The sequence below is a fragment of the Callithrix jacchus genome, chromosome 8 (genome assembly GCF_049354715.1).
Source record: "Callithrix jacchus isolate 240 chromosome 8, calJac240_pri, whole genome shotgun sequence".
NCBI classification, from domain to species: domain Eukaryota; kingdom Metazoa; phylum Chordata; class Mammalia; order Primates; family Cebidae; genus Callithrix; species Callithrix jacchus.
Window position 1 is genome coordinate 37,911,555 of NC_133509.1, and position 12,820 is coordinate 37,924,374.

The window sequence follows — 12,820 nt, forward strand, 5'->3', positions numbered from 1 at the left end:
AGAATGAGAAAACACAGCTGCAAGCCAAAAAATAATAGAAATTAAAACATCACCCCAAATTAATCACTTTTCGCACTTGAAGTGGAGGGGAGCACATAAAGGGACCTGCAGAAACTCCTGCAGGGAGGGGAAACACTTTCCTTGGGGTTTGATTTCTGAGTAAAAAGTAGTCAGACGCTTTCAGGTTGCTAAATACAACAGTCTTTCTTATCTATTTGTTTCTAGTCATCTTTCTTGTCCTCTTAGTGGCATCTGATCTGTTACTACTTCATCCGGTCAGCTCACAGTTTCTCTGGGCTTTCCTCCTACGTCGCTGGCTGTTGTCTCCTCCAATGCTGGCACACCTCAGGGCATTGCCCTCCTCTCATCTTTCTTCCTAGGTGGCATTACCCATTTCTAAGCCTTTTTTTTTTTTAAGACAGAGTCTCACTCTGTCATCCAGGCTGGAGTACAGTGGTGAGATCTTGGTTCACTGCAACCTCCACCTCTGGGGTTTAAGTGCTTCTCCCACCTCAGCCTCCCGAATTGCTGAGACTATAGGGATGTGTCACCATACCCCGCTAATTTTTCTATTTTTAGTAGAGATGGGTTTTCACCTATCTCTCTGTTATTGGCTGGGCTGGTCTCGAACTCCTGACCTCAAATGATCCACCCACCTCCTCAGCCTCCTAAAGTGCTGGGATTACAGGTGTGAGCCACCACACCCAGCCCATTTCTAAGGCTTTAAATGTTACCTATGTGATATTCACATAGGTTTAAACATACCATCAGGCCCTCCCTGTCTTTTGAGCTCCAAAATCTTATATCCAACTGCTTTTCTGACAAACCTTCTTGTATGACTCTGAGGCATCTCAAACTTAATGTGCTGCAAAACTATCTTTCCCCCAAAATATGCTCCTCTTCTAGTCTTCCCCATCTCAGTTCATCATCTCTCCATTTTCCATCCACCCATCTATTCACCCATTCCTCCACTCATTCATCCAACCACCATCCATCCATCCATCCCTTCATCCATGCACCCAAATGCTAAGGCATAATCCTGGAGTCTTCCTTCCCCTTCACTTTCCCTGTTCCCTGCTCAATTCAGTCTGTTCAGATTCAGTTCTATTTCCAAAAATAAATCTCTAGTCTGTCAAATTCTCCCCATTTCCATGACTACCACACTGTTCTGGTCCAAGCCATCATCACCCTTCACCTAGACTAAAAAGGAGCCTTCCAATTGGCCTGTTAGTGGCCATGGGTTCTTGGGTTCTCGATGTAAAAGGAATTTACAGAAGTCCAAGAGTTTTCCCAGACAGGGCTTTATCAGAGCTTATGCCCGGGCATAAGGGAGACAGCACGAGAGAAACAATTCTCTGGCAGGCTCTCTGAAAAGAGTCAGGAAAGTAATTTTAGGCTTAAGTAGGTAGGAACTTTAAAAAATTACTATGGAAAAAACTACAGTGAGAAATCACTTCATACAAACTATGATGACTATAATAAAAAAGATAGATAACAACAAGTGTTAGTGAAGACAGAAAAATTCAAACCCTCTTATTTTACTGGTGGGAATATAAAATGGCACAACCATTTTGGAAAATAATCTGGAAGCTCCTCAAAAAGCTAAACCTAGAGTTCTTTATGACTCAGCAATTCTACTGCTTGGTATATATCCAAGGAAAATGAAAACATGTTCACACAAAAACTTATACATGAGTGTTCATAGCAGAATTCTTATAATAGACAAAAGTGGAAAAATCCAAATGTTCATCAAAAGATGGATAAATAAAAAGTCATATATCAATACAACAGAATATTATTCCATGATAAACAGGAATGAAGGACTGATACATACCAAAATATGGATGAACTTGGAATCATACTAAGTGAAAGAAGCTAGTCACAAGGGACCATATATCATATTATTTCATTCATGTGAAATATGTAGAATAGTCAACTCTACAGAAATAGAAAATAGATTTGTGTTTAGAGGTGAATAGCGAGCTGAGGAGTGATGGCTAAGGGGAACAGAGTTTTTTGGCAGGGCAGTGAGATGAAAATGTTCTAAAATTGTTTTGTTTGTTTGTTTGTTTGTATTTTTGAGATGGGTCTGACTCTGTGGCCCAGGCTGGAGGGCAGTGGCGCAATCTCAGCTCGCTGCAGCCTCTGCCTCCCAGGTTCAAGCAATTCTCCTGCCTCAGCCTCCTGAGTAGCTGGGATTACAAGCGTGAGCCACTGTGCCCTGACGAAAATGTTCTAAAATTAATTGTGGTGATGGTTGCACAATTCTGTGAATATGCTAAGCCATTAAACTGTATACTTCAAATGAGGAAATTTTATAGAATGGGAATTTTATCTCAATAAAGCTATTAAGAAAAAAAATAATGCCCTAAGAAAATAAGGGATTTGGTGAAAAAATGACCTAGAGGATTTAGAATCCAGTGATAGTGTCAATAAATCCTTCCTAGGAACCTGGGTGGGAAAAAATAATAATATTGACAATGATATGGGAGGTACAAAATTTGATTTCATGGAGGTAGAGAATAAAATGATAGTTAGCAGAGACTGGAAAGGGTTGGTGGGAGCCAGGGATAAGGAATAAATAGAGATTGGTTAATTGGTACAAATATATGATTAGATGGAATTCAGTAATATTCAATAGCACGTTAGGATAACTATAGTTAATAATATATTGTATATTTCAAAATAGCTAGATTTGGAACGTTATGAACACAAAAAAATGTTTGAGATTATGGATATTTTAAATACCGATTTGATCATTACACATTGTATGCATGTATCAAAATATCACAGATACCCCATAAACAGGTACGAATATTATGTATCAATTTTTAAAAGTGCCAAGCACCAAGTTAGGCACTTTTTTTTTTCAAGACAGGGTTTCATTCCATCAACCAGGCTGGAGTGTAGTGACGCAATCACAGCTCACTTCAGCCTCGACTTCCAGGCCCTGGTAATCCTCCCACCCCCGCCTCCTAAGTAGCAAGGACTACAGGCATGTGATACCACACTCAGCTGACTATTGTTTTTGTTTTGGGGGGTTTTTCTGTAGAGATGGGGTTTCACCATGTTTCCCAGGTTGGTCTTGAACTCCTGGGCTCAAGTGACCCACCCATCTCAGCCTCCCAAACTGTTGGGATTACAGGTGTCAGCCACCACACCCAGCCAAGTTAGGTACTTTAAATAAAATAGGATTAGTTATTTTCCCTTCAAGTGTTGCTATCTCCCCATTCTCTCTCTTCTATTCTGCAAATGCAGTCCTATGTTAAACTTGTGTATGATATACTATTACATAAAAATATAAATAGTATTGTATTCATTATTTTCCATCTTCTTGTTTCTGAGTTCTTTTGAAAATATTTTTCTTATTTTTAGTTGTCTCTTCAAATGTATCTAATATACTAAACCATGTATTGATTTTTAGTATCAGATATTCTATTTTTTCAGTTGTAGAATTTTTATTTCTTCTGCCTTCTGGGAGCAAAAAAAAGAATTTTTGTTTGGTTCTTTTTTATAGTTTTCAACTCCTTGCCAAATTTTAAATATTGAGTTTTATTTCACTGAACATAGTAGATGATTTTTTTCTTTTTAACTAGAATGGTGAATCCCAAGATGATTTTTTTTAATTGCTACTTATCAATATAAAAGAAGACCTGTACAGATGAAAAGATGTACTATGTTCTCAGGGAGTAAGACTTTACATCATGAAGAAAACAATTTTCCCTAAGTTAATCTGAAAATGTAGCATCATCCCAGTAGAAAAAAAACAGGCTTTTGAAGTATTTTGTTTTGGAATTCAGTACCAACTTTTGAAGTTCTTAGGAAAAATAAAAACCAGAATAAAGAAGAAAACTTAATAAAAGAAGATTAACAAGAAGGTTCTGTTTAAACCTAGAAAGTATTAAAATGTATTATGAAGCTAAAATAATTAGAACAATGATATGTTGTTATAGAAAGAGACAAACAAAAGAGGCAAATGAATTTAAATATGGACAGAAATTTAGCACATAATAAAGAAAGCATCTCAGATCAGAAGGTAAAAGCTGAACGATTTAATACATTGTAAGAACAAGGGGTAACCATCCGGAAAGAAAAATAAGTTGGATCTATTTTCACATCATGCTCTTAAATTCCAGAAAAGTCAAAGATTTAAATGTAAAAAATTGAAACATAAAATTTCATGAAACCATCACCATCATCAGGTCAATAGATGGTTTCAGGGTGTGCACACATGTCCAAACTTATCAAATTGTAGTAAATATGTGCTATTCTTATATATCAATTATGCAGCAATAGAGCTGTTTTTAAAAAGATGAAAATTAAATTAAGAAAATTAGGAGCTTCCCTGGACAACCTCAGAGTAAAGAATACATTTATAGCTATGGTTCAATGCCAGAAATCATAAATCCAATCACAATTTTTAAACCCATAAGAAAAATCAAGATAAATGACAAACCGAGAAAATATATTTGCAACATATTTGTACAATGGGCAAATTTGTCTAATCCATGAAGAATTTCAAATCAAGGAGAAAAGAGGCCAGGTACGGTGATTCATGCCTGTAATCCCAGAGCACTTTGGGAAGCCAAGGTGGGCGGATCACTTTGAGCTCAGGAGTTTGAGACCAGCTTGGGTAACATCGCAAAACTCCATCTCTACCAAAAATAAAAAATAAATTAGCTGGACATGGTGTGGTGTGCTTTTTGTTGCAGCTATTTAAGAAGCTGGGGTGGGAGAATCACTTGAGTCTGGGAGGCAGAGGTTGTAGTGAGCCAAGATTGCGCCACTGCACTCCAACCTAGGTGACAGAGTGAGACCCTGTCAATGAAAGGAAGGAAGGAAAGAAGGAAAGAAGGAAGGACAGAAGGAATGAAGGAAGGAAAAGAAAATCCACACCCTAATAGAAAACTGGGCAAAGGATAGTAAGATAATTAGCAGAAAGGGAAATACAAAACTCATAATGGAGGAATCAATTTAAATCTACACTGACCTACCATTTTTTATTTATCAGAATAACAGAAAACCCAATTTAATAAACACTTTGTGGGCAAGGCTGTAGGGAACTAAGAGCCCTCATCTAATGGTGGTAGAGCATTCTGAAAATTCCTATAAAAACTGCAAAAGAACATGCCTTTTAATCCAGCTGTTCCACTTCAGGATATCCTTACTCATGTGTGCAAGGTAATTTTTTGTAGAACTGCTTATAATAACAGAAGACTGGAAACAACCCAAATAAACACTGCTAGGGAACTAATTACTCTCTGGGACCCACATGTTGCAGCTCTATGAAACAAGGAGTACATCCAAGATATAGTAATAAAGTACAGAATATTGTTCTGGAGAAAGGAGCTGGGTGCAGTGGCTCACGCCTGTAATCTCAGCACTTTGGGAGACTGAGGTGGGCAGATCATGAGGTCAGGGGTTCGAGAACAGCCTGAACAATATGGTGAAACCCCATCTCGACTTAAAAATATAAAAATTAGCTGGGCATGGTGGCACACACCTGTAATCCCAGCTACTTGGGAGGCTGAGGCAGGAGAATCGCTTGAACCTGGGAGGCAAAGGTTGTGGTGAGCTGAGAGTGTGCCTTTGCACTCCAGCCTGGGTGACAGAGCAAGACTCCATCTCAAAAAAATGAAAAAAAGAAAGAAAGGAAAGGAGAAAAAGAAAAATTAGAATACAGTATATATTTGCTTTTATATGCAAAAAAATCAGGGTTTTTTTTTTGTTTGTTTGTTTGTTTTTTGAGACAGGGTCTCTTTCTGTCACCCAGGCTGGGGTGCAGTGCTGCAATCATGGCTCACTGCAACCTCAACTTTTCAGGCTCAAGCGATCCTCCTGCCATAGCCTTCCAAGTAGCCGGGGCTCCAAGTAGCTGGGGCCACAGGTGCGCACCATTCCTCATCATAGATTTTAGAATGTTAACTATGTACTGAGCACTATGCCTTGCATTGTTTATTGCACACTATTTGATTCAATCTTTGCAACAACCTGGTGAAAGCCAAATTCTACCTTATTCTTGAGAAACTGAGTCTCAAGGAAAGTAAATACTTGGTTAAAATAACACAAGATAATTATAGAAGAAGCCAGGATTTGATCCTAAGACTATTTGATCAAATACCCATGTTCTATCCACCACACAAAACTGCCTCTCTAACTTTGCTATTATTGACTCTTAAGATGCCAGATATGTAGGATCGGGGGCTAGTGGAATTCTAATTTTTGGAGGCTGTGCTAAATGTTCCCAAACACTTTGCTAAACATCATGTGCAATAATCCACTTAATCCTTTAAAATATAATTCAAAATGCACAACTATAAAATATCAAAAGTTAGAGCAAGAATTAAAAACAAGTTATATTAGGTAGCATATTCCATCTTTTAGAAACACTAAACGTGAAACTCAAATATTTATCTCACTAATTATCTGGAAATGCATACATTATAAAAAGGAGGATGTACTGAACCAAAAAACAAAAGAATAAACTTATAAATTAAAATTTCATTTCACCTTCAATTACAGGCACCTTGAGTATCAGACTCAAATAAAACTTCTTAGACTTCTCCCTCAGCCTGACATGAAGAATTGCACATAGAGGCATTCACTAAGTATGTGCTAAGTTAGACAATATAAACAAAGTTTTTAAAAAACCATACAGTGGGAGAAGATATTTACAACCCACACAACTAACAAAATATTAGTTTAGATTAGTTTCCAGAAAGTATTAAACTTCAATAAATCAGTAAGGAAAACTACCCCAAAAAATGGCCATAAACTGGCAATTCACAGAATCAACTTTAATGGATAAAGCAATAAGAGGGAAAAAATATTTGACCTCACTAGTAATAAAATAAACAATTTCATACCAATGTGGAATGACAAAAATGTTAAAAGTGTGACAATATCAGGTGTTGGTGAGATGTGGTAAGATGAAAATTATCATTAGTTACTCATTTTACTTTAGAAAACAATTTTACAATATCTAGTAAGGTTGACTACTGTAGACCTAACAATTTCATTGCTAGGTACATGCGTCTGGGAAACTTAGCATATGCTATAAGGAGATAATATACAAGAATGTTCATTACAGCACTATTTACAATAGCATGAAATTGTAAGTCATATTTCTATACAGAGAAAAATGATAAATTATGATACATTCTTATTTAATTTTATTTAAGTCTAAATGAATGACTTAGATATTCAAGTATAAACATGAATATCTAATATACTGTTTAACTGAAAAAAATCAATATGCAGAATGCTATAGTCTAATAACCTTAATCAAGTTTAAGAACCACACAAAACTCTACCATATAGTTCTGAAATCCAGTCAATCATAAAAGCACAAGATAAAACTATAGACAGAAACATCTCATACCTAGGATAGTGGTTGATAATGATCTTTCAGGAGAGAGGAAGGGAATGGGATATGGGAAGAAAACAAAAGACATTAAACTACATCTGTAACATTCAATTTCTTAAAAGAATTAAAGCAAAGAAGGCCTACTTAAGATATATTGAATGTGGGTGGTAGGTACATGGATGTTCCATTATTCTCTGTGATCTCTCATGAAAACTTCAAAACATAGTAGATGAATGTGATTTAAACAATTCTTTTTTTTTTTTTGCTTGCCTACAAAGAGCAATTTAAACAATTCTTAAGAGTCATGTTGAAGATGGTATAAATCTAGAATAATGAAAAATAGTCATACAAAAACAAATACTCTACTAACTGGCACACAAAAATGTATAAGAAAATTGTTTGCTTATAGAAAAATAAAGAAGACATTTAAATAATCCATACAATTAAAAATTATAATCCATGTAATCAGTAGTAAGATTAGAATTGTATTCAATAATATTACATATTTACAGATGTGGAAAACGTTACATGTCAGCCATGCACATGAGATCAAAACTATCCAAATTAAAAACTGAGGAAGCTAGGGCTGGGCATGGTGGCTTATACCTGAAATCCTGCACTTTGGGAGGCCAAAACGGGCAGATCACTTGAGGTCAGGAGTTTGAGACCAGCCTGCCAACATGGTGAAACCCCGTCTCTACTAAAAATACAAAAATTAGCCAGGTGTGGTGGTGCATGCCTGTAGTCCCAGCTACTCAGATGCTGAGGCATGAGAATCACTTGAACTTGGAAGTGAGGGGTGCAGTGAGCTGAGATTGCCCCAGTGCACAGCCTGGGTGACAGAGTGAGTCTCTGTCTAAAAACAAAACAAAACAAAACTGAGGAAGCAATTAATAAAATATAATGAACAGAATCTCAGAAACAAGGTCAAAAATTTTCCAAAAAGCAAATGGTAGCTTTTGGGGGGTGCTGGGGGGTCCAGGGGGGGTTATCTGTCTGAAAATAAAGAGCCCTTAAAAATTGTATCCAAATTACGTTCAAAATTTGATTATCATTGCAGTGAAAAATGTTGAAAGAGCTCTGTATCAAGAGAATCAAGACTATGTATCTGTATATCTATACATTTGGAAAATAGTTTTAATTAGTCACAAAAACATTGATATCAAAATTTTGACTTGGAACCGGAAGGATATTTTGAATGATAATAGCATATTTTCCATCGTAGGTTACACAGAATAATTTGAGAATGAATATGGAGAGCTTACGTCAAACTGAGTCCATGAACATCAGGTTTTCTCAACTAACAGAGGAAGCAAATAACAAACATCATTCAAAACTACAACAGACTAGTTATCTATAATGAAATCCAAGCCTGGTAAATATTATTTAATGAAATAACAAATCTATTAGTTAGTCCATTCCTAAGTTGATCTGACATAATGGAAGAGTTATTTATTCAATAGAAGCCAGTTAAATGGAAAATATTTTTTTTCTATTTGCTATATAAGCCTGAGTGCCAATGCCTTGGGAACCCATCCATATGGACATTAAGGTTCCTTTGTTTGTGATTTTAGCTGAAAAGGGTTTTCTTCTTGCTCTTTATTTTGAGTCAGCTCTCAAAGTCTTTCAGGTATTAAAGAAATATACAGACAAAGAAACTTTATAGATTTTTATCAGGATAAACTTTCCATAGAGTAGTGTGGAAAAATCAGTCACATCAGATATAAAGTATTCATGAATATTTCTATCAACCCATCAATTCCTGTTATGAGCAAGGGTTTCTTCTAATTTTCAATAACATCATAAATGATCATGTTGAAGACATACTGGTATAGATTTTCATTAACCATGTGTTTTGAACAAACATATTTGTAAACAGATCTTTTCATTACAAACAAGTACAGATGCTCTCTGACTTAGAATGGGGTTACATCCTGATAAACCCATCGTAAGTAAAAAAAAATCATAAATGTAAAATGCAAGTAATACACTGATAAGCCCATTGTGAAGTCAAACAACATAAATCAAGCCATCATAAACTGGGGACCATCTGTATAGTTTTCATTATATGAGATTCCCCATTTATACCGTTTTCTCTTTAATTTTCTTCTCCAACCACCATAAAGAAATAGAAAAATACAACCCCATCAAAAAGTGGGCGAAGGATATGAACAGACACTTCTCAAAAGAGACATTTATGCAGCCAATAAACATACGAAAAAAGCTTATCATCACTGGTCATTAGAGAAATGCAAATCAGGCCGGGCGCGGTGGCTCAAGCCTGTAATCCCAGCACTTTGGGAGGCCGAGGCGGGTGGATCACGAGGTCAAGAGATCGAGACCATCCTGGTCAACATGGTGAAACCCCGTCTCTACTCAAAGTACAAAAAATTAGCTGGGCATGGTGGCGCGCGCCTGTAATCCCAGCTACTCGGGAGGCTGAGGCAGGAGAATTGCCTGAACCCAGGAGGCAGAGGTTGCAGTGAGCCGAGATTGCGCCATTGCACTCCAGCCTCCAGCCTGGGTAACAAGAGCGAAACTCCGTCTCAAAAAAAAGAGAAATGCAAATCAAAACTACATTGAGATACCATCTCACACCAGTTAGAATGGCAATCATTAAAAAATCAGGAGAAAACAGATGCTGGAGAGGATGTGGAGAAACAGGAAAGCTTTTATACTGTTGTGGGAGTGCAAATTAGTTCAGTCATTGTGGACGACAGTGTGGCCATTCCTCAAAGATCTAGAAATACCATTTGACCCAGCAATCCCATTACTGGGTATATACCCACAGGATCATAAATCATTCTATTATAAAGACACATGCACACATATGTTTCTTGCAGCACTGTTCACAACAGCAAAGACTTGGAACCAACCCAAATGCCCATCAATGATAGCCTGGATAAAGAAAATGTGGCACATTTACACCATGGAATACCATGCAGCCATAAAAAAGGATGAGTTCATGTCCTTTGCAGGAACATGGAGAAAGCTGGAAACCATAATTCTCAGCAAAATGGCACAAGAACAGAAAACCAAACACCGCATGTTCTCACCCTTAAGTGGGTGTTGAACAATAAAAACACATGGACACAGGGAGGGGAACATCACACACCAGGGCCTGTTGGAGGGTGGGTGACTAGGGGAGGAATAGCAGAGGGTTGGGAGGCTAGGTGAGGGATAGCATTAGGATAAATACCTAATGTAGATGACAGGATAATGGATGCAGCAAACCACCATGGCACTTGTATACCTATGTAACAAACCTGCACATTCTGCACATGTACCCCAGAACTTAAAGTATGATACTACTAATAATACATACACCAAAAAAAATTAACCAGGAGTGGTGTCGGGTGCCTGTAATCCCAGCTACTTGGGAGGCTGAGGGAGGAAAAAAAAAAGAAATAGAGCAATCCAGCAGCTAAGTAAAAGACCTATTCTGGGCCAGGCACGGTGGCTCACGCCTATAATCCCAGAACTTTGGAAGGCCGAGGTGAGTGGATCACGAAGTCAGGAGGTCAAGACCAGTATGACCAAGATGATGAAACACCGTCTCTACTAAAAATACAGAAATCAGCCAGGAAAGGTGGTTCAAGCCTGTAATTCTAGCTACTTGAGAGGCTGAGGCAGGAGAAAAGCTTGAACCTGGGCAGCAGGAGCAGCAGAGGCTGCAATGAGCTGAGATCGCATCGCTGCACTCCTCCAGCCTGGGCAATGATGAGATGTCTCAAAAAAAAAAAAAAAAAAAAAAAAAAACTATTCTGCCATTCATATCACAAAAGATTGATGTTAAGAAAACAATTCCTAGTGAGTTGATTAACTGGACCTAAAAATTAAAAAAGAAGAAAGAAAGAAAGAAAAGAAGAAAGAAAGAAAAGAAGAAAGAAAGAAAAAGAAAGAAAGAAAGAAAGAAAGAAAGAAAGAAAGAAAGAAAGAAAGAAAGAAAGAAAGAAAAGAAAAGAAAAGAAAGAAAATAATTCCTGGTTGGGCACGGTGGCTCATGCCTGTAATCTCAGCACTTTGGGAGGCCAAGGCAGGCAGATCACCTGAGGTCAGGAGTTCAAGACCAGCCTGACCAACATGGAGAAACCCCGTCTCTACTAAAAATACAAAATTAGCTGGGAATGGTGAACTTATGCCTGAAATTCCAGCTACTCAGAAGGCTAAGGCAGGAGAATCACTTCAACCTGGGAGGTGGAGGTTGCAGTGAGCCGAGGTCACTGCACTCCAGCCTGGGCAACAAGAGCAAAACTCAGTCTCAAAAAAAAAAAGAAAAGGATTCCTAAAAGCCAATGAAAACAAATGATATCACAAGTCCTTTTGTGAAGTAATAAGATATAAATAACAATAAATGAAAATTAGTTGAGAATCACAGTCCCTGCAGATACTACTTCTTTGAGGAGGCTTTCTGAAAGCATCACAGATGCCATCTAGATATATAATCCTAGAGGTCCAGCGACTATCCAGAGGGAAATGTTAACTCTGAATCAAGTAATCAGGCAGTTAAGAGGCCTAATGTACTCAGTGTCTAGATAGTACATAGCAAGAACTATTTTAGGTGCACAGGAAAGAAAATAATTCATAACACTATACACTAAACAGCTTGCTTGTCTTCCAGACCCTAGTTAAGAAAGGTTGCTTGACAAGGTGTTTGTTCATATATGTGGAAATAATTAACCAGTGATGTGGTAAACAGATGACTGCTAACTAGAAATCCATCACTATGTAAACAATTGTGTGGATTTCTGAAAACTTTTATTTCATATACTGTTATTTTTGTCAGTTCTTTAAATCCTCTGGTCAGAGCACCATTGAGAATGACTAGAATGCAAACCTTTACAGCCCACCTGAAAACAGTATGAAGTAAGTGAAGGAAAAAAGAAACCCATTTTAAGCTTTAATTACAAATTCTTGTCTAGGTATTGGTTTTACAGAACAGTAAATCAGATGTAAATGATTGAGACATTTCAAGTTATGTAACAATGACTCTGAAAAAGGTGAGCTTCCTCCATACCTGAGTACCTGATGCTATCTTAGACCTACTCCTTTTAAGCACCAATTATTTTTTCCCATCTATGCCAGCTGTTGTTATTAGGCATCAAAATTATTTCTTGCACCAGGTAAAGTCTCAAGCAGAAGAGGAGACTGGAAATCAAAGATGATATTAAGTTAGCTTTCAGAAACTTGTTTCCAGCACTGTGCCGAGGCTTTTCAGGGCCAGCCTGGTCTGGAAGCAAAACTCTATAGTGGCTGCACTCTGGGGTGAAGACATTGGCCTTGTCTGCTCCAGCATCACAAGTCAGGATACCTGGCTGCTGTACCAGCCCCCTGTCTAACATGACAAACTAATGTGCCAAAGTAATCAGAAACAGACATTCTCTACTGACTTTCCAGGACTGCAGAAAAAGTCACTTCATGCTACTGAAAATATAGCCTGGCATTTTTAAAACC